This window comes from Ursus maritimus, unplaced genomic scaffold (assembly GCF_017311325.1).
Source record: "Ursus maritimus isolate PB19 unplaced genomic scaffold, ASM1731132v1 scaffold_1, whole genome shotgun sequence".
NCBI lineage: Eukaryota > Metazoa > Chordata > Mammalia > Carnivora > Ursidae > Ursus > Ursus maritimus.
The window spans coordinates 19,256,740-19,274,311 of NW_024423343.1; the positions used below are offsets into that span (position 1 = coordinate 19,256,740).

Here is a 17,572-nt window from a genome sequence, read left to right on the forward strand (position 1 = left end):
TCAGTGTTGAGGCTTCTATTTGTGTGGTGTCTCCTCTAGACCAACTGCTCCCGAGGGTGGGTGCTCTGTCTGGCTTCGCTCGGGGTCCACCCGTGGGGCCCCCGCTGGGCCTGCCCCACTGCAGGCCCTCAGGAGCTTTTGTGGAAGGAAGGGGTGAGTGGATGCACGGCTGACGGCCGACCGGGATGGGGTCAGGAGCCGGGAAACAACCGAACAGCTGGAAGGTGGAGAGAGCCAGAACCTGTGGCAGAGCTGGGAATGTCCATCCTGTGAAGCGAGTACTTGGGGGAGATTGGGAGCTCTGTGTGTGTGTGTGGGGGGGGGGGGGGGGGGAGAGATAGAGAGAGAGAGATTTCTGAATAAAGCTTTAAAGGGACTTGTTCTCTGCAGCAGAACCAGGGAGCACACTCACTGGAACTTTCCAACCTCAGCAGGGTGTGCGGAGAACTCCGAGGGCCCGGTGTGCGAGAGCTGAGGCTGTGAGCGAGCATCTGTCGGACACAGGATGTTGATGGCCCTGAGGTCCCTGCGGACATGCCGCTCAGGGAGGAGAGTCGTGGCAATCATAGCTGACGTCTCTGAGCGTCCATTTCCTTCTCTGTAAAATGGGGTTAATAATGGTCAATACCCATATGGTTGTTAGGATGATTAAAGTTAATATCCACAAAGCTCTAGGAATAGTGCCCGGCACATGGAAAACACTCAATAAATGTGTTTATTAAATAGGGCCTAAGAGACACACAGGAAGCAGAGACGGATCGTGACTCCGGGGTGAGGATGGTGGTGGTTTCTCTGAAGGAGGAGGGTGTGGGGGAAGCTGGAGTATAGGGAGGGCTGCTCTGGGTCAGACTCAGAGTGGTTAATACTTTGCCTGAGGTCGCACAGAGAGGGAGGGGGGTGGCCAGACTTCGGAGATGGTCCGTGCAACACCAAAGCCTAGGCTCTTTCCCCTCCATCTCTGGGCCTCAGTAGGATAGGGCCGGGTTTCCCTGGCTCTCAAACTCCAGGAGGGATGGCACCGCATTTCAAGGTGAAGCGGAGAGATTATTATCTTCAGGGGTGGAAGCTAAGTGCTCAGGTGGAAGTCTCCAGCTCTGTCCAGCCCTGGAAGTGCTACATAAATAAGACAAAGATGGGGAGGAGGTGGGAGTAGGGTGAGGGCTGCAGTTTTCAGCAGCCCACAGCCACGGAGCACAGAGCAAGAAGTAGGCATAAGAAGAACGCTGGAGGCATGAGGCTCAATGTTAAGGAGAAGGAATGATGATGGGAGGGTTGGTTGGGGGGTGAGGGAAAGGAAGTCGATGCACAGAGGATGAGGTGGAAGGCCATGCGGGTGATGAGAGACAGGACCAACCCAGTCATGGCAGGACCCGGGCCACGGGCAGCTCCACACTTCGGGCAAGGGTGCCCATCTGGGGCCGGTTCCCGCAGCGCAGTGGCGAGCCGTGAGTCTGGGGGGTGGGAGGCCAGTTGGCCAGCACAAGAGCCTGCCTGGGACAGCATGTGCGAGCCAAACATTCAGCCACCAGCCTGGCTCCTCGCCTCCCCTAGCTCAGCAGCCGGCTTGGCGAAAGGTCAGCTCTCGTGCCGGAGCCAGCACGCTCCCTACTGATCAGCGCCCACAGGCCTGGCCTTGTCAGGATGCTGTTTCGTCCTTCGCAGCAGCTCAGCCCCTGACTGATTCTGCCTTTTGGACATTCAGAGATGAATGGGAAATGGTCCCAGGCTTCAAGGAATTGACAGATGAAGGGGCAGAGACACAAAGGAGGGGTATGCGGGCAGTAGAGTTTGCCCTGGCCTGCTTTCCAAGACAGCTTTTTTCAAATACTTGACAATGTATGCTGTGCCCTTTTTTTTTTTTTAATCATCTGAAGCAAAAATTGGGCACAATTTCTTTAACCTTTCTCGTACTTTGATTCAACAAATACTTACTGAATGTCTGCTGCTGTCTTGTTCTGGATGCTCTTTGGTTTATAGAGTACAGGAGAGGACTTGACACTTCTGATGGTGTCTGAGAGGCATGGAGTAGAGTGGCACTCTCATCTCCTTTGGTCTACATTCTATACCTCTGTTAATGCAACCCAAAGAGCACGTGACTTTCGGTGACAGCCATATCCTACTGAGAGCTGAACTGAATTTGTTTTCACTAAATCTTAGACCTTTCCTTGCATGAACTGTTTTTTGTTATTGCACAAACTATTATTAATTCAGGGTTTTTATTTTATGAGTTTTGAACCTTAGTTTAGGACTTGACCTCAAGAGAAATGTTCCCTTACTAATTCTGGCCTGTTTATAAAGTTCGTTTTGCATTTTGGTTCAGTTACGTGCCTTCTCTTCCTTTTGCTTTTTTACCTTTGTGTACTTGGTAAGCCTCTGGTCTAAGTCTTCATCTAAGTTACTGATAAGTATGTTGGACAAGCCAGGGCAGAGGACAGAGCCCTTTGGCAAGTCGGGAAGTTGACATTGATCTGTTAATCAACACCCCTTGGCTTGCTGGCTAGGAATCCACTCGGCTCTCTATCTCGTCTCCAAGCATTTCATCATGGCTCCTGCCAACACCTTCCTGAAATCCAGATAACCTAAGGTGTGGGGGATCCCCGACTGTCCTGTCCGGGCTAGGGACCTTGTAATAGTGGGGTTAGGGTAGTGGGCGTGCTGTGTGAGGGAGGGCTGTGGGTTCTCTGAAAGGATCCAGGCTGAAGCCGGTGATAAGTGCTGGTTTAGGCTTGAGAGGAATCCTGTCCTAGAGGCGATTACAGCCCAGAGCTCTTAGAGCTTTAAAATTGGGTTTCTCAGGGGAGACAGGGATTTGTGTGCAATGAACTGGCACAGCAGGGACTTTCTGCCAAGGACCAACGTCAGCCTAAAAACATGTTCCAGGAATCTTCCGAGGGACCTTAGAGGTTGTCAGATGAGGGGATGGAAGCCAAGAGGGACCAAGAGTGTCCTCTGGTCACCAAGGCATTGGTGGCTGGACAGGGCTGGAACCCAAGGCCCTGACTCCCGGTCTGAGGCCTTGGGACTGGATCCAGTGCCTTTCCTGGCTGGAAACTGAGGCAGGCTCAGGAAGGAGGGGCTGCCAGCATGTGTCTTAGGCACAAGTTGTTGGCGGGCTGTTTTTCTCATGCTTCTCCTGCTCTTTTGATCCTCTGCCCCCAGAATAGGGGCGTAAACCTGAGAGTAGGAAACCAGAACGTGGAAGGCTGAGCGTGTCTCCCTCCCTAGGGGAGAGTGTGGTGCAGGGCTGAGGCTCTGCCCAGTTCTGCACTCAGGGAGATGCTGGGAATGCATGTAAATGAGATGCAAATAGGGTGGACAGTGGTGAGGAGGGGGTGCCCCTGCTGCTTCCTCAGTCTGGCCTGAGTTTTGAGGATGACAAATAGAAAAGGAAGAGACTTGTGACCTGGGCTGTGGCACCCAGCATCAGGAAGGAAGGGAGAGGGGCTCTGTGGGGCAGCAGGGTGGGGCGTGGCTTCTGGAGCTAGCTCTAGGGGAGAGGGAGTGCCAGCTGAGGGGGGGGGGGTTCCTAGGAGATGTCCCTGAGATTAAGGGTCCTGGGAGGAAGCCCCACTCATCTCTAGCTGTGGGGGGGAGGGGCGGTCAGAAGAGGGAGGATAGAACCCAAGGCACAGACATTGACCAAGTGCCTAGGGTGTCCCCCAGGGCCTGGCTCCAAGCCAGCTGTGGTGTGGGCCAAGCAGGATTCTGAGGCCCAGGGTCTCACCCCTTGGGACCTGAGCATGTGGCCTTGCCTTCTCTGTGGTGGAGAGGGAGGAAGAGAGTGGGGGCCAAGGGTGCTAGAGGGGGTAGCTCCAGCACCTCCCAGGAAGATGGGGCAGCCAGTCCCTGCCTGCTGGATGGTGGTCTGCTCTTAGCTCTGCTCAGTGTGGGAAGGAGCCGGGGGTCTGGCCCTGCAACAGCGGGGGTTAAGTGACATGTTGCTGTCCAGAGGGAGCACAGGGACCTGGAAGCCCATGTGTGTCAGGCAGTGAGACAGCCTTGAGTTGAGACACTTGCGTTCAAATTCTGTTTCAATGAACCCTGTGGTTTTAGGTAAATCGCTTAACTGCTCTGAGCCCGTCTCTAAGACCTGGGTAAGAATTATAGCCATTTCCCAGGTTTTAATGGAAAACCACGTGCGAAAGTTTTGGTGCAGGGTAGACCCTCAAATCTTGATGCAAATGGAATGAGGGAAAACAGGGGAGCAGCTCTGCGCTGCCCATGGGGCTCAGAGGCCAGAGGAATCCGGATTCAACATTCTCAGGCCATCTTTCCCTTGCCTTTATCTTTGCCCTTTCTTCTCTGTCTCTGTGTGTCCCTTTGTCCTCCTTTCTGTCACATCCCCTCCTGTTCCATTGGAAGTGCCTTACTCAGCACCTGGCCCCGACAGGCACAATTCACTTTCCCTGTTCTTCTCAATGGCTGCTCTGTGGCTCCGTGGTGCTGTCCCACCACCCCCAGCTTCGTCTCTTTCCTCCTTCTGGGTCTCTGTTTCTGACCCCCTCTTTGTCCTGCTCTCTCTCCTCCTGGCTTTCCTGCCCTCTGTTTCTCCGGCTTCTATCTTCCCTCAACAAGCATCCATTGACTCCTCGCTAGATGCCAGGCGCGGGCCTGCTCCTTTCTGGGCCCTGTGTCTTTCCCTGCCTCCTTGCTGCCCGCTTCTCTCCCTCCCGCCCCATCGGCCTCCTGCCCTCCCTCCCCCCCAGCTCCACAGGCTCCAACACTGGTATTATTCAGTTTTATGAGAAACCCCCAGGCCTACCCCTGAACGGACCAACCGCAACTAGAACCAGATGTGCAGTCCTGCACTTGGGGAGGGGAGGGAGGGAGGGTGGGAGGAGGGAAAGGGGCATGGGCTGGCTTAGGAGGTGGGGAGGGGTGGGGGGGATGGGAGATGGGAAACACTGGGAATCCCTTGCCTGCTTTGGCTCCAGAGAGGAGTGCTTCGAGGAGGGGAGGGAAAAGGGGCTAAGGAGCCTTCTGTAGAAAGGAGCTCTCACTCCGTGTGTGAGTGTGTTTGTGTGTGTGTGAGTTTGCACGTGCCTGAGTGCAGGCGTGTGAGATGCTGGGACTGACACTGGGGAAAGCTGGGTGGGGTAGTTGGGGGGGGGATGATCAGCTGTGGGACAGCTCTTGGAAATAAAGGGGAAGGCTACTCTTTTGCTTTGAAATCCTCAAGCTCCTTGACTTCCAGTCTGTGTGGTTTCTAGAGACTTGCTGAATTGGTGCTGGGCAGGAAGGCTGGGAGCGAGGGGTAGTGTTGGGGTGGAGGATGGAGCGCATTACCCCCCCTCCCCCAGCTCCTTGCAAGCAGCTGAGGCCGGCATCTCTCAGAGCTGCCCCCCCCCCATCTGCTGCAGACATGGGGTGGACGGGATGTGCCCGGGACATCGTGGACATGAGCCTCATGTCTTAGCATGGTCAGTTTTTCCAATGGTCAGTTTTTTATACAGCTTTGAAAATAAAAGTCTGCCAACAATTGTCTTGGTAAGTCTTGTGCCGAATTAAGCATTTGAAAGTGCTCTTTTATTCTGTTTGTAACCAATCATCCATCCATCAGTCTCTCTACTATTCAGTTATTCATTCTGCATTCGTTGAGAATCTGTGTGTCCCCCTGTGCTGGGCATTGAGCACGCTAGCATAGGGGAAGGGAATGATGAATAAATCTTTGCTCGACTCACGGGGAGATCTAGAAGTGCACCCAACAAGTGAGTGTCCTGGTGTTAATGGATGAGCAAGAGCCTTAGGTGTTCAGAGGAAGGGACAGGACCTACCCAATGGAGCAGGAGCAGAGGGACCCAGGGAGGATGTGGCTTTTGAATTGAGGCCCTATCACTGGTAGAGAACAGAGGCAATTGCTCCTTGAAAAGGCTCCGAGGTGAGGCTGTGTCATCGAGCACACTTCTGCAGAGCTGCTTTGGATCTGGTAGGCAGTGGGGAGCCTGGGACAGTTTGGTGTCGATCAGGGTGACAGCGGGTGTGGGTTAGAAGGAGGAGATGGGGAGGGTGGCCCTGGAACCAGATGTGCAGTCCTGCGCTTGGGGATGGGGAGCTGCTCTGTGGCCCAAGATGGGGGTGGGGTTCCCACTTGTATGGCAGACTCCCCATCCCCCTCTAGAGGAGCCCCGATTGCTGACATGGGATCTCTCACTTCCCTCGCCTATCAGGGCTGTTCCAGGCCCCTGGGCCACCCTTGGTTTGCAGGGGTTGCAGGGTTAGCAGGACAAGGCTATCAGGATTCACCTTTGCCCCAGAGTTGGGGCCAGTGAGGGCTGGGCAGGGAACCAGGCTGGGCAGGTCTCTCCACACAGTCCTCAGGCTCAGAGACACACTCAGCAGGGCACATTTCTCCCATCTCTGTCTCTGCCAGCACCCTCACCCTCTCAGACTGAGGCCACCGGCGAGGCTGGTAGGTGCTGCGATGCTGGGAACCCAGGCTTTCCACCCAGACAGGGGTGAAGTAACCTAGCTCTGAAGGCAGGGGTGGGTGCAATGATGCCACTGTCTCTACCCTGTCCACACAGGGTCCTGGGAAGGTGCCCCTCTTCCTTGAATCCTCAAGGAGTTCACTGTCACCAAGGCCAGGGGGTGGGGTGGGGAGGAAGGCAGTCCTCTAGAGGGAAGTTTGACCATTGCTGGCCCCAGATGCCCCCACATCTTTCCTGAAGCCGTTTGTCCCTCATCTGGGCCTTCCCTGTCACTTTACTCTTTGGAAAATTGAAGCCTGGGGAAGGATTTGGCTGAATTAGTAAATTAGAGTCTTAGAACTGGAAGACATCTTGAGGACCTTTGGATTCAAACTCATCGGACAGCAGGGGAACGGAGGCTCAGAGATGCAGGTCACTAGCCCAGGACCTCCCACAAAGGCGGCCCAGATGGGGAAGAGAAGGGCCTTTCGTCTCTGGAAGGCTGAGTGGTGGGGAGCTTGGCTCTGGAGCAAGCTTGTCCAAGGCTGAGTTTCCACTCAACACCATCCTGTGTGGTCTTGGACAAGTCACCTAACCACTCCAACACCACTTTTTCAGCTAGAATAAGGGAGAATCGAAGATTAAGTGAGAGAGAATATTCTTTAAGTGCCTGGCATGCGACAGGTGTGCAGCAAATGACTTTTCCCTTCCACTCAAAATAATCCTGTCCGCTTCTTCACTCTTATTTAAATGGTACTTCAAACTTTTCTAATCACGTTTCCCCTGGTATTTGTAATTATAAAAAAAATTTGTGCATATAGAACAGTTGAAAGGATTATATGGTAAGCTTCCTAGATTCTGTCATGAATTCTTTGGTATATTTGCTTTATCACATTTCTAATTGTCTCTCCCTCCCTCAGTCCTTGTTATTGTTTGCTACATTTCAAAGAGAGCTGAAGCATACACCTCATTAACTAGAATTCACATCACTTTTTAAAAAAGATTTTATTTATTTATTTGAAAGAGAGATAGCAACAGAGATAGAGAGGGCTCAAGAGAACAAGCAGGGAGGAGAGAGAAGCAGGCTTCCTGCCAAGCAGGGATCCCCAAGCAGGACTCGATCCCAGGCCCCCAGGATCATGACCTGAGCCAAAGGCAGGTGCTTAACCAACTGAGCCACCCAGGTGCCCCCACTTCACATCACTTTTGAAAATACAGTCACAGTTGCCTTAACTCAGCCGAGAGAAAAAAGCAGGGACTGTTATCCCAGATTTGACAGATGAAGAAAAAACAGGTTCAGAAATGAGATCCTAGGTCTCCTGTCACCAAAGGAGTTGGGATTGGTGGAGAGGAGGGTGCGCTGCAGAAACTGGGAGTTGCTCTTCCTATGATTATCATTGTCATTACCATCTGACCAAACATCCTTCTCCAGCCGGCAGTCCTTTGGCCATTTCTCTGCAGCTGTGTCTCTTCCCTGGGGTCCTGGACCTCTTGACCACCTGTCCCCTTCCCTGGTTTCTGCCCCCAGGCCCTCTGACGCCTCCCTGCAGTTCCTGGCGAGGCTGTTGGGCCGGTGGCTGAAGGAGGGGAGGCCAGAATTCGGGGCTCACTGGGGTCCCAGGCGTGTGTGCCTGCCGCCCAGCCCCTGAGCTGGGAGCTGGGAGCCGAGCGCTTCAGGGGTTAAAGGAGGCAGCGGCGGGCGGGCTGCTGGCCGGCTCCGGGAAGGAGGGGAAGGAGGCGGTGCGCCCGCTAGCCCGCCCGCCGCCGGGGGAGGGAGCCGGGCGAGCAGCGCCCTGGCTCAGTTGCTCCCAGCAGTGGCCCTGGGACCAGCTCCACTCCCTGCCCACTCCTGCCCGGACGCAAGGCTCGCTCACACCCTCTTCTCGGCAATCAGCTTCTGGCCGGCCACAGCTGCTGCCCCGTCATTGCCCACTGCTCTGTCCCGTGAGTCCAGACACCCACCCCACCCGGTGGCTCTTCTGTTGGAAAGGTGAGTGGTGTGTGTGTGTGTGTGTGTGTGCGCGCGCGCGCTGGCTTGTCCTATGGATGCTGTCAGGACCACCGATCCTGTAAATTAGGGGAGGGGGAGGTCAGCTCACCCGGTCACATGTCCCTGGGCTAGGCTAGCCCCCAGAGGCCAACCTGTCAGTCCTCTGCCTTCAGGGTCTGGTTCTGGCAGGGATGTCTGGGGTGCGGTTGTCCCTGCTCTGAGAGACCCATCAGAAGGAGTTTCCTTTGCTCGGGAAGTTGCTGGTGTCAGTGGCCGCTTGAGACTGAGGCCGGCAGGGCGAGAGGGGGAGGTCGGGAGAATCCATCTCTTCCCCTACCTGCTGCCCATCCCAGGGCTGTCTCGGAGAGAACCCTGAGATGCAAGCCTGGACATTTTTTCTCTTCGTGTCTCCCTGCCACCCACTGGAGCTGCTCCTGGGCCCCGTTCTCCTCCTTGGAGCTCTCCTTGCTCCCGCCTCTCATCTCCCAGAGGGCCGGCCAAGCTGCGAAGGAGGGTCAGGCAGGCCTGGAAGGGTTTCCCTGGCTGCACTGCCCTCAGCTTGGGTCCCTGGGCACAGGGCACAGCCTGGCATGAGTGCCCCCTGCTGCCCTCCCCCAGCCAGCAGCTCTTATTTGCTCCTTACCCTTCTGGGCAGAAATGGCTCATCCAGGTGGTTAGGGAACAGACACAGGGCAGCAGCCGCCTTCCACCCTCTCTCCTCCCTCTCTTCCCGCCCCCATCTCCTCCTCTGACCCTCTGGTGCCCCGCCGGCCACCCCTTCCCAAGTGGGAGAGGCTCTGCAGAGCTAACCTCAGTGTCTGGCCCCCACCCCCCAATTCAGGACGAGTTGTTTTTAGGCTGGCCACTGTCCTAGAAGAGAAAACTGGGAGGGGGTGACCTAGGGGTGACCAGGAGAAGCCTGCTGTGCTCCCAGGCGGGGCTCCCTGCAGGGGTGGGATGCGGTGAAGGGACGGGACGGGTGCTGGCTAGGGGTCAGGACAAGCAGTTGTGGGATGAGGCTCAGAAGAGGAACTGGAAACCAGGGTTCCAGAGTCTTTGGGGACAGGGGTTTCTCTTCTGGAAGCTGCAGAACTTCTTCCATGTGGCAGAGTCAAAGCAGGGGGGTCAGGAGGGCGTGGGGAGCACACTCTCTTTCCTTGAGTCTCTGCTGGGCCCCTTCCTGAAGCTGCCTGGGTGGGGTGGGGACCATTGTGGCTCAGACTTGGCCTTAAGTTGCTTCTCACCCTGCCAGCTGGCCGCTTCTCCTGTCTCCCCCACCCTCACTCTCCCCCAGGACCTCAGAACTTGCTGTCGCTGAGAGCCCCCCTGCCCCAACCCCTCTGGCCCAGGGCTGTGGGAACCTGGCTCAGCATGGGGAGCTGGGTGGGAGAGCTCTCACCCGGACCAGTGCTGGGATCCCAGGTTGGGGAAGGTCTCTGCCGGTGACAGGACCCCCAGAGCTGGGAGCCACGACTTTGCTCCGGAGCTGAGAATTACTGGTGGTGGAGGAGGCAAGGTGGGCCCCTCTGCTTGCAGATGCCTGTCTCTCCTTCCCTATCGCTCACTCAGTACTGCTCCATACTTCATTTTTCTCAGAGCCCCAGCCTAGGGTCTCCCATGGGGGTGGCAGCATCCAGAATTATAAACACCGGGAGCTGGTGACTGGAGGCTGGGTGGGGGTGGGGGGGCTGGCTGGGGTGTAGGTGAGTTCAGAGCCGATCTCGCTATTGGGTGAGCATCTTCTCACCTTTGACGGACTATAGCAGACGACCTGGAGTTTGGGACTTCTCAGTGCCCTGTTTGTACTGAGGTAGGAACAGGAAGCAAAAAGGGAGAATGGATTTTTGTTGGGTGAAGGAAGCTTGGCTCAGGTTTAACGAAGGGGTTCTTAACCAGCCTGGCTGGTCAGTGGGAGAATGGGCTGCCTTGTAAGGTAGTGAGCTTCCCGTCCTGGGGGGAGTTCAGACAGAGGCTGGAAAACAGCTTGGAAGGATTCCTGAGCTGGGATGCGGTTAGGAGAGATGACCCTGATGGTCTCTTGGGATGCTGAGGTCCTGGGATTCTTGGAGTCAGGAATTCTCTGACACCCGGAATGGGGGAGCAGGAAGGCGGTGGCCTCCAGCCTGGGGCGTGGGCACTACCTCCTCCTCCTCCCTGCCAGTGTTTGGGGAACAGAGCCTGACGCTGTCCTCGCACCCATTGCTCACTCTCCTACCAGGTCTGCCCCAGCTGCTTCCTGCAAAGATTCTGAGTTTCTTCCAATTCTTCCTGTCTCACCCCAGCCTTGCCCTGCTGGTTAACCCCACGAGGGCCAGCACAGACCTGTGGGCTGTGCGATGTGGTGCCGAATGGAGGGGGCGAGCTTGCCCCCTCCCCTCTTCAGTTAGAGCCCATGCTCCCAGCTGAGGGGGCTAACTGGGGACCAGCGTGGGAGGATTAGGGGCAGGAGTGTGCTTCGAGGTTTGGCAGCTCAAGCCCCTGCCCAGTTTGTCTTCCTCTACCACTCCCTTCATGGGAAGGGGCCTCCCCAGGCTGCCTGGAGAAAGTGGGCAGAGGAACAGTGTCAAGATCTGAGATGCAGAAAGTTCCTGGGGTGGCCCTCACCTGAGCCTCAGTTTCCAAATTTGTGACATAACCCAGGGCTGTCAGGGCAGCTTGAAGTGGTTTATGTAAGTGGCAGCGGGGTTGCAAGGGAGGAGTGTGGGAGGAGCAGGTCACCTCACTCCCTCTACGCCACCTCTCCAGACCTGTTTCCCTGTGGGGTGGGCACCAGGAGGTGGGAGGAGAGGCAGGGTGGGGTTGGCGTTAGAGGTTTCTGAACACCACACTCTGGGAGGCTGGGGCTTTTCGTGATGGGAATGGCAAGGTGAGCTTCTGGGCTAGGCTCAGGACCCACCTGGGCTCTGTCCTTCCTGTCCCAGCCTGCATCTCCCCACAGCCCCTGTGACTCCTTTTCTCCTTAGTGGGGAGAGTGAAGGAGTAGGTCCTGAGGTCACCCCAGTCATCCCCCTGCCTCAGTCAGTCCTGGCTTCATCTGAGGATGAAGTCCTTTTCAGTGTCTAACTGGAGTCCGTTGTCCCAAGCCGGGACTAGATGAGGCTGCTGCGTCAGAATACAGTTTCCTCTGGTCTGACAGAGACCTGACAGAGGGGCAGGAAGGTGAGATGCTGAGTGTGCCCTTGAGCCTAGATGAGTCAGGGTCAGAGCTGCCACGGACGGCAGAGGTTCTCAGCTGCAGGCCGTTCTGGCTTCTTGGCTTATTTCTGGGGCCATGAGTCTCTGCCCAGAAAGGGAAGCTGAGGTCCAGCTGAGGGGTGTGAATTGGAGGGGGGCAGAGGAAAGCCCTCTCTGTTATGGGACTGAAAATAGCAAGTGGGTGTGATGCTGGGGGAGGGAGAGAGAGGTTTCCAGAGACTGGACGACTGTTGTCCCCATTGCTGTATTCCCATGGCCCTGGCTCTTAGCTTTCAAAGCCATTAGGCACACAGAGGTGTGGGCACCAGCGAGCTGGAACGAGGGTAGTCAGGTGGTGCGGCTGCCAGCCTTGCGGGCCATGCCCACCTCCCTGGGTGCTCTGCTCCATTATGCAAGGTCACACCTGGCCCTCCTTTCCTTCCTTTGCTCAAATTGCCTGCAGCACTTTCCCAAGAGGCAAGGTGGCAGGAGGCACAGCTGGGTCCCTAGGCTGCCTCTACACTAAGGTTGGTGACCTTGGCCGTCTTCCTACTTGTTTGTGCCTTGGTTTCCCTCAGAGAGATGGTCGGTCTCCGGAGAGTTGGAGCTTCGTGGGGTGGGGTGGTCGGTGGGCCCGAGCCAGTCCCTGGCGCTGCGTCCTCCAGGGCTAGTCTGGGGCTCTGTAATCCCTGCCTTTTTAGGGCCGGAGGCTTGTAGCTCAGGCCTGGGTGTTCTGGGAGGCAGGAGGGACTGGGCCAGGAGGGCGCAGTCCCGGGGAGCCGATGAGCAAGGGGGGGTGTGACAGTAGTGTCTGAGCAGAACCCTATCCGCCACCATGGTAAGGGGGAGTCCCAGTTTGAGGTCCAGCTTCCCCAGAAACCTTCCTCGGCCCTCTCCAGCAGAGAATATGGGACCCCTCAGTTTTCCTTGCAAACTTCCTGAGAGCTCACCCGTCTTCTGGCTGGGGTACAAGCTCCTTGAGGGCAGGCCTGTGCCTTTTGCCTCCCTGGTCCATGCCGTGCCTGGCAGAGTGTGCTTAGTACTAATCGACTGGCCGACGAGGGCACTGGAGTGAGGGATTTAGACAGGGCCTGGGGAGGATTTGCTGGGCCTGGAAATAGGGCTGTGTTGGTCAAGAGGTCTAGAGTGAGGCAGAAAATGTGACTCCGAAGGCCAGACTGCTGGGGCTCAATTCAGGCCGACCCTGTTTATTAGCTGTGTGGCTTTGGCAAGTGGCTGAACCTCTCTGAGCCTCGGTTTCCTCATCTGAAATGTGGAGTAAGAATTGTACCTGTTTCAGGGTGTGGTTGTGAGTATCAAATGAGTTAGTTTATTTGAAACACTTTGAGCAGTGCCTGGCCCATAGTAAGGGACTGATAAATGTTAGTAATTATTATTCTTATGGGTCATAGTGGTGGTACTGCTGTTTCTCCAGGAGCTCAATTCTGGGTGGATTCTTTTCTCTCTCTTGTGGTTGTTCCATTCCTAAGACAGGAAGATTATGGAGCCAGAGAGTGGAGGAGATGGTGGCATCATTTTCCCTCAAGGGGACCCAGCATCAGAGCCCAGAGAAGAGACTCCCCCCCACCCCGCCCCCTAACGGCTGGAGCTGTCTCTTCCTCTCTGTGAGTGGAGAGAGGGGGGGTAGAGCTAAGGGGACCTCCCGAGGCCTTGTCTGCCCAGGGGAGCCGATGCAGAGCTGTGTTTATGGAGGACTCTGAGAAAGCTGCCATCACTGTAAACAAGATGCATTATTATAAACCAGTCCAAGCTCCCCTCCTTGGATCCCATCCCAACCCTTGATGAGAGTCACTGAATCAGAGACTCCCAGGCCTGGCAAGGACGTGGCTGGCCCGGCCTCCAGGCAGGCTACTCTTGACCATGGGCTATACCCATGGGGGTGGCATCTCTATTTTAAAGTGGGATCTCCAAGTAGCTGCTGCAAGTTGCTGTTTCTTATACCCGCTGGGCCTCTCTGAAGTCTAACCTGCATGCCTCTTGCTGCAACTTTAAGTTCAGTCCCTTGTTGGTGGGAGTTGGGGGGGGAACCATGCCCAGCCCTTCCTGCATGCCACAAAGCTGGGAGCTTTGAACCCGTGGCAGGGGCCGGTCCTGGCCACACTCGCTCCTCATCCCAGGCCTCTGTCCTCTCTGGGGTCCTCCACTTTCTGGTGCCTCTGACGTTCCTCATTAGCAGGGGTCAGCCCCCAAGGCCTGCCAAGCTGCACTCTCCACCTAGCCCTGGTTCCCACCCAGGGAGGCTGGGGTTGCTCCAGGTCGGGGGTGAGCTCTATTTCCGGACCCCTGGCCCGCCCAGTTGCAGCTGCAAAAGGCATTAAGCTTTTTTTTGGAGAAAGAATGGGTTTGGGTTGATGATGATGACAGCTGGGGAGGGTTCCTGAGCTCAACCCGGCCCTATCTCGCTTCCCCTCCTCAGCCCTGCTCACCTCTGCTCCATTTCTAGGCCATTGCTCATCTGGACGAGGGGCTCGCTCGTCTTTGGCTCTTGACCTTTACCAGACCTGAGCAATCAGCTGGTCTACAACAACCCTTTATGGGGAGCAGTCTGTGGGTGAGGCCCCAGGCATGGTGTTGGGGTGGGGGTTGAAGGGCTGGCAGAGGGCTCAAGGGGAGTGTAAGAAAGGCCCAGGGCATGGGGAGAGCAGTGCTCTGGCTCTGTTCCTGGCCTCTGGAAGAGTCCCTTCCCATTCTGGGCCTGACGTCCTCACCTGGCGGTGAAAGGCTGGGGAGGTGCAGGGGCTTGAAGAGTCCGGGAGTCCATTTCCCTGACTGAATCTGCCCTGGTCCCAGGCTGCCAGAACGTCACCTTGGATTGACCTTGCTTCCCTCCTGCCCCGCCCCCACCTCTGGCAATCGCTGGCAGGAAGTCCTGCTGATTAGGGCCCTAATCACCGGCTGAGACTCCCAGAAACAGGCGAGCTGGTTGAGCAGAGGGGCAGGCGGACGGGCATGGGGAGAAGCTCCCACCGAGGGATACCAGCTGGGTGTTGGGCTGTGATGAGGGGTACTTGATGCCTGCCTGTGACTGGGGGTGGGCTTCTTGGGCGGGAAGTAGAGGCTGTATGGCGGTGGCTGAGTCTGGCCAGGCACACGAGGCCTCTGATTATTCACTTCAAAGCCTTTTTGGGGCACCGACCCTATGCCAGGCAAGGTGCCAGGGGCATGGGGCTGGAAAGGCCAGGGGGCATGGTCTAGAAGGAGACAAAGGGGAGTCGATGGAGGGTTTCTGCCACATGCAGAGGGAGTGTCAAGCAGGAAGCAGGGTGCACGAGCTGGTGGGGTGGGGAGAGCTTTGAAGAAGAGGTGCCATGGGAGATGGGCTTTGAAGGTTGAGAAGGAGTTCCGCAGGAAGCAAAAGGGACAAAGACTTCTTCAGGCACGGGGGGGAAGGCATGCACAAAGGCACAGTGCACTCATGTCATGATGCATCAAATAATGGCCCCAGCCCCAGTCGGACAGAATGCGCTGTCCCTCCCAGCTCTGCTGCTTGCTAGCTGGGTGACCTTGAACCAGACCTCAGTGTCTGCATCTGTCAAACGGGGTTGATAGAGCTGTGATGGGGATGAAATGAGCTCCTCTCCATGAAGTGCCCCGGTCAGAGCCCGGCACGGGATAGGCCCACAGGAAGTGCTGTGTGAGGGAAAGGCTGGCTTTGGGAGAGCTTGCTGGTGTGGCTTGGGGTCCAGACATGGGGGTGTTCTGGGCCAGGTGAATGATGCAGCAGCAGAGGGCTTTCATGTGGGGAAGATGTGATGAGACTGTTATTTAGGAAGGTGATTTGGGCAGCTGTGAAGGCTGTCCTGGCCAGGGAGCTCTGGGGACAGCCCATAAGCCAAAGCCCTCAGAGTCCTCTGTGCAAATTTCTCAACCCCAAGCTGGAAAATCCTCTCCTGAGTCGCTTCATCTCTCTGGACTTCCTTCCCACGTGCTGCCCTCCTCTCCTGGATCAGCAGGCTGTGGAGGTCCTGAGCTCTCCTTCCTGGGGGATCTTTCAGGCCAGAAGAGAGCCCTCGTTGGCGAGGCTTCACATACAAGACTGGCACGGATGGATTGTAGCAGGCGGGAGTCAGGGTAGACCGCAGGCAGCTCACATTTCTAAGGAATTGGGAAGCTCCTTTTGGGGGTCTCCTTCTCTGTCTGGCACACAGTGGGCCCTCACTCTTTGTTGAACGAATGAATGGAAGAACAGGAGTGTCCCCAAGTCAGGGTGGTGGAGCCTGCCTGCTGGGTGGCCTAGTGTTCCCAGCCCTACTGTAAGTGGCCTGGTGAGTGTCTGGACAGGGGCTGCCTGTCCAGAGCCCCAGGGACTGGTGAGTGTCACCGAGGCCGGCGTGGCTGTAGGAGTTCCGTGCTGGTGCGTGGATGAGGAAGCAGGGATTTCAGGAGCTTTAACTTGGAGCGAGGTCGTCATGAGGCAGTGTGGCACGGTCGGGAGTGGGGGTCAAGATCAGATGCTGTGGCCACACTATCTGGGTTTCAGTCTTGACCCCAACCTGCCAGTGCTTTGGTTTACTCATCTGTCAAAGCAGGAAATGACTAGAACCATGTCCAGCACACAGGCCACGCTCTGTGACCCTTGGTTATTATTACTACTATTGTTATTTGTTGGTGCAGAGGGAGAGAGCCAGGCAGGGGCCTCTCGGCCAGCATGGGTGCCCTGAGTGGGTGGGAGAGCACCAGAGAGACGAGGCTCCTCGGGAGGCTTCGAAGGCTCCTCGGTGCCTCATGAGCTGCCTCGAACGCCACCCGTGGGGCTGTGTCTGATGTGGCAGCTGGGCTGAGCTGGGCGTGGGAGTGGAGGCCGCGGCCAGCCTGGATTCCAGGCTGGAGCCCTGGGAGAGCAGGGGTGAGCCGGGGTGAGGGGCGGGGGCAGGAGAGGTGAGCAGAGAGGAGGCCAGGACTCTCCCAAGTCCCCAGCTGGGACCCCAGGAATTCCTCCCATCATGTCCTGCCAGAGGGCCTGGCCTTCTCGCACCATGGCCTCCGGAAGGCCTGTGGTGCATCTCCCGTCTGCCGGGTAGACTGTTCCTGAAGCTCCGTCCCTGGTAGAAAGTGATTGCTGCCCACTAACCACGGTCTGGCTGCAGCTCCTTCCTTCTCTTCTCATCTGGGCTTCAGCTGTCCCACGTCCAGTGGTTTGGGACAAGCAGCTGCTTTGCAACAGGAGGGCCTGAGGGTAGGCTTTCGGGGACTGCTCCAACCGACTCCCCATGGGGCCAAAGGACTTGCCGTGAGTGGAGGGACTGATGGCGGGGTGGCCAGGCAGCCTCTTTCCAGTCCCCATTCAGCACTATGTGACCTTGGGCAAATCATGTCCCCTCTCTGGGCTTCAGTTTCTTCATTCGTTAGATGAGAGGTTGGCCTTAGGAGAGCCCTCCGTTTCTCGGACCAGTGCTGAAATTCTGCAAGGCTGCGGATCTTTATGAACAGAGAGGCTCTCGTTCTTGGGGCCGTTGGAGGAGCCATCCAGCATGGATGTGGGGGTCCCGGAAGGTCTTCAGACATCTGCTGGGAAGCCAGCTGAGATGCTGGGAAGGTCCCTTCTAGCCCTAGGATTGGAAGGTTCTTAGCCCAGTGAGCACTCCTCCAGGCAGCTCCATTTCTTGGAACAGAGTGGAGGGTAACAGCTGTCAGGGTTGAGTGGGCCAGAGTCTGCGGGGCTCCGTCCCAGTGACTCAGGTGGAGATGCGTTGGCAGGATTGGAGCTAGTGAAGCGAGGGTGGGAACTGGCCAGATCTGCTGGCTCCCCTTGGCCACTCTCGGGGAACGGAGTGGGAGTGAGTGATGTGCTGGGGGGCAGGGTGCGGAGAAGAGTGAGTAACTAACGGGTTGTGAGTAATGGCCCAGTGTCTTTGCTGGGCAGTGGCTCCTAGGCTCGTAGAGCTGTCTGAGGCTCCGGAAATGCTCCCCGGAGGCCCAGCCACTGAGTCACGGCAGCGGGAGTGCCTTAGGAGCTGGGGGTCCAGGCTGGCATTACCAC

At 56.7% G+C, this 17,572-nt stretch overlaps 1 protein-coding gene across 6 annotated transcripts in view; it reads left to right on the forward strand.

Moving 5' to 3' along the window:
• Positions 1-17,572, forward strand: part of TNS1 (tensin 1) — a 204,151-nt gene that overhangs the window by 59,520 nt on the left and 127,059 nt on the right. The window contains exon 1 of one of the 6 annotated variants that reach the window (XM_040640901.1): positions 8,374-8,397. The exons of the other annotated variants lie outside the window; for them this stretch is intronic. The gene's annotated coding sequence lies outside the window, so the exon portion shown is untranslated. Of the gene's footprint in view, positions 1-8,373; positions 8,398-17,572 lie in introns of those variants that run through there. 6 annotated transcript variants of the gene reach the window in all.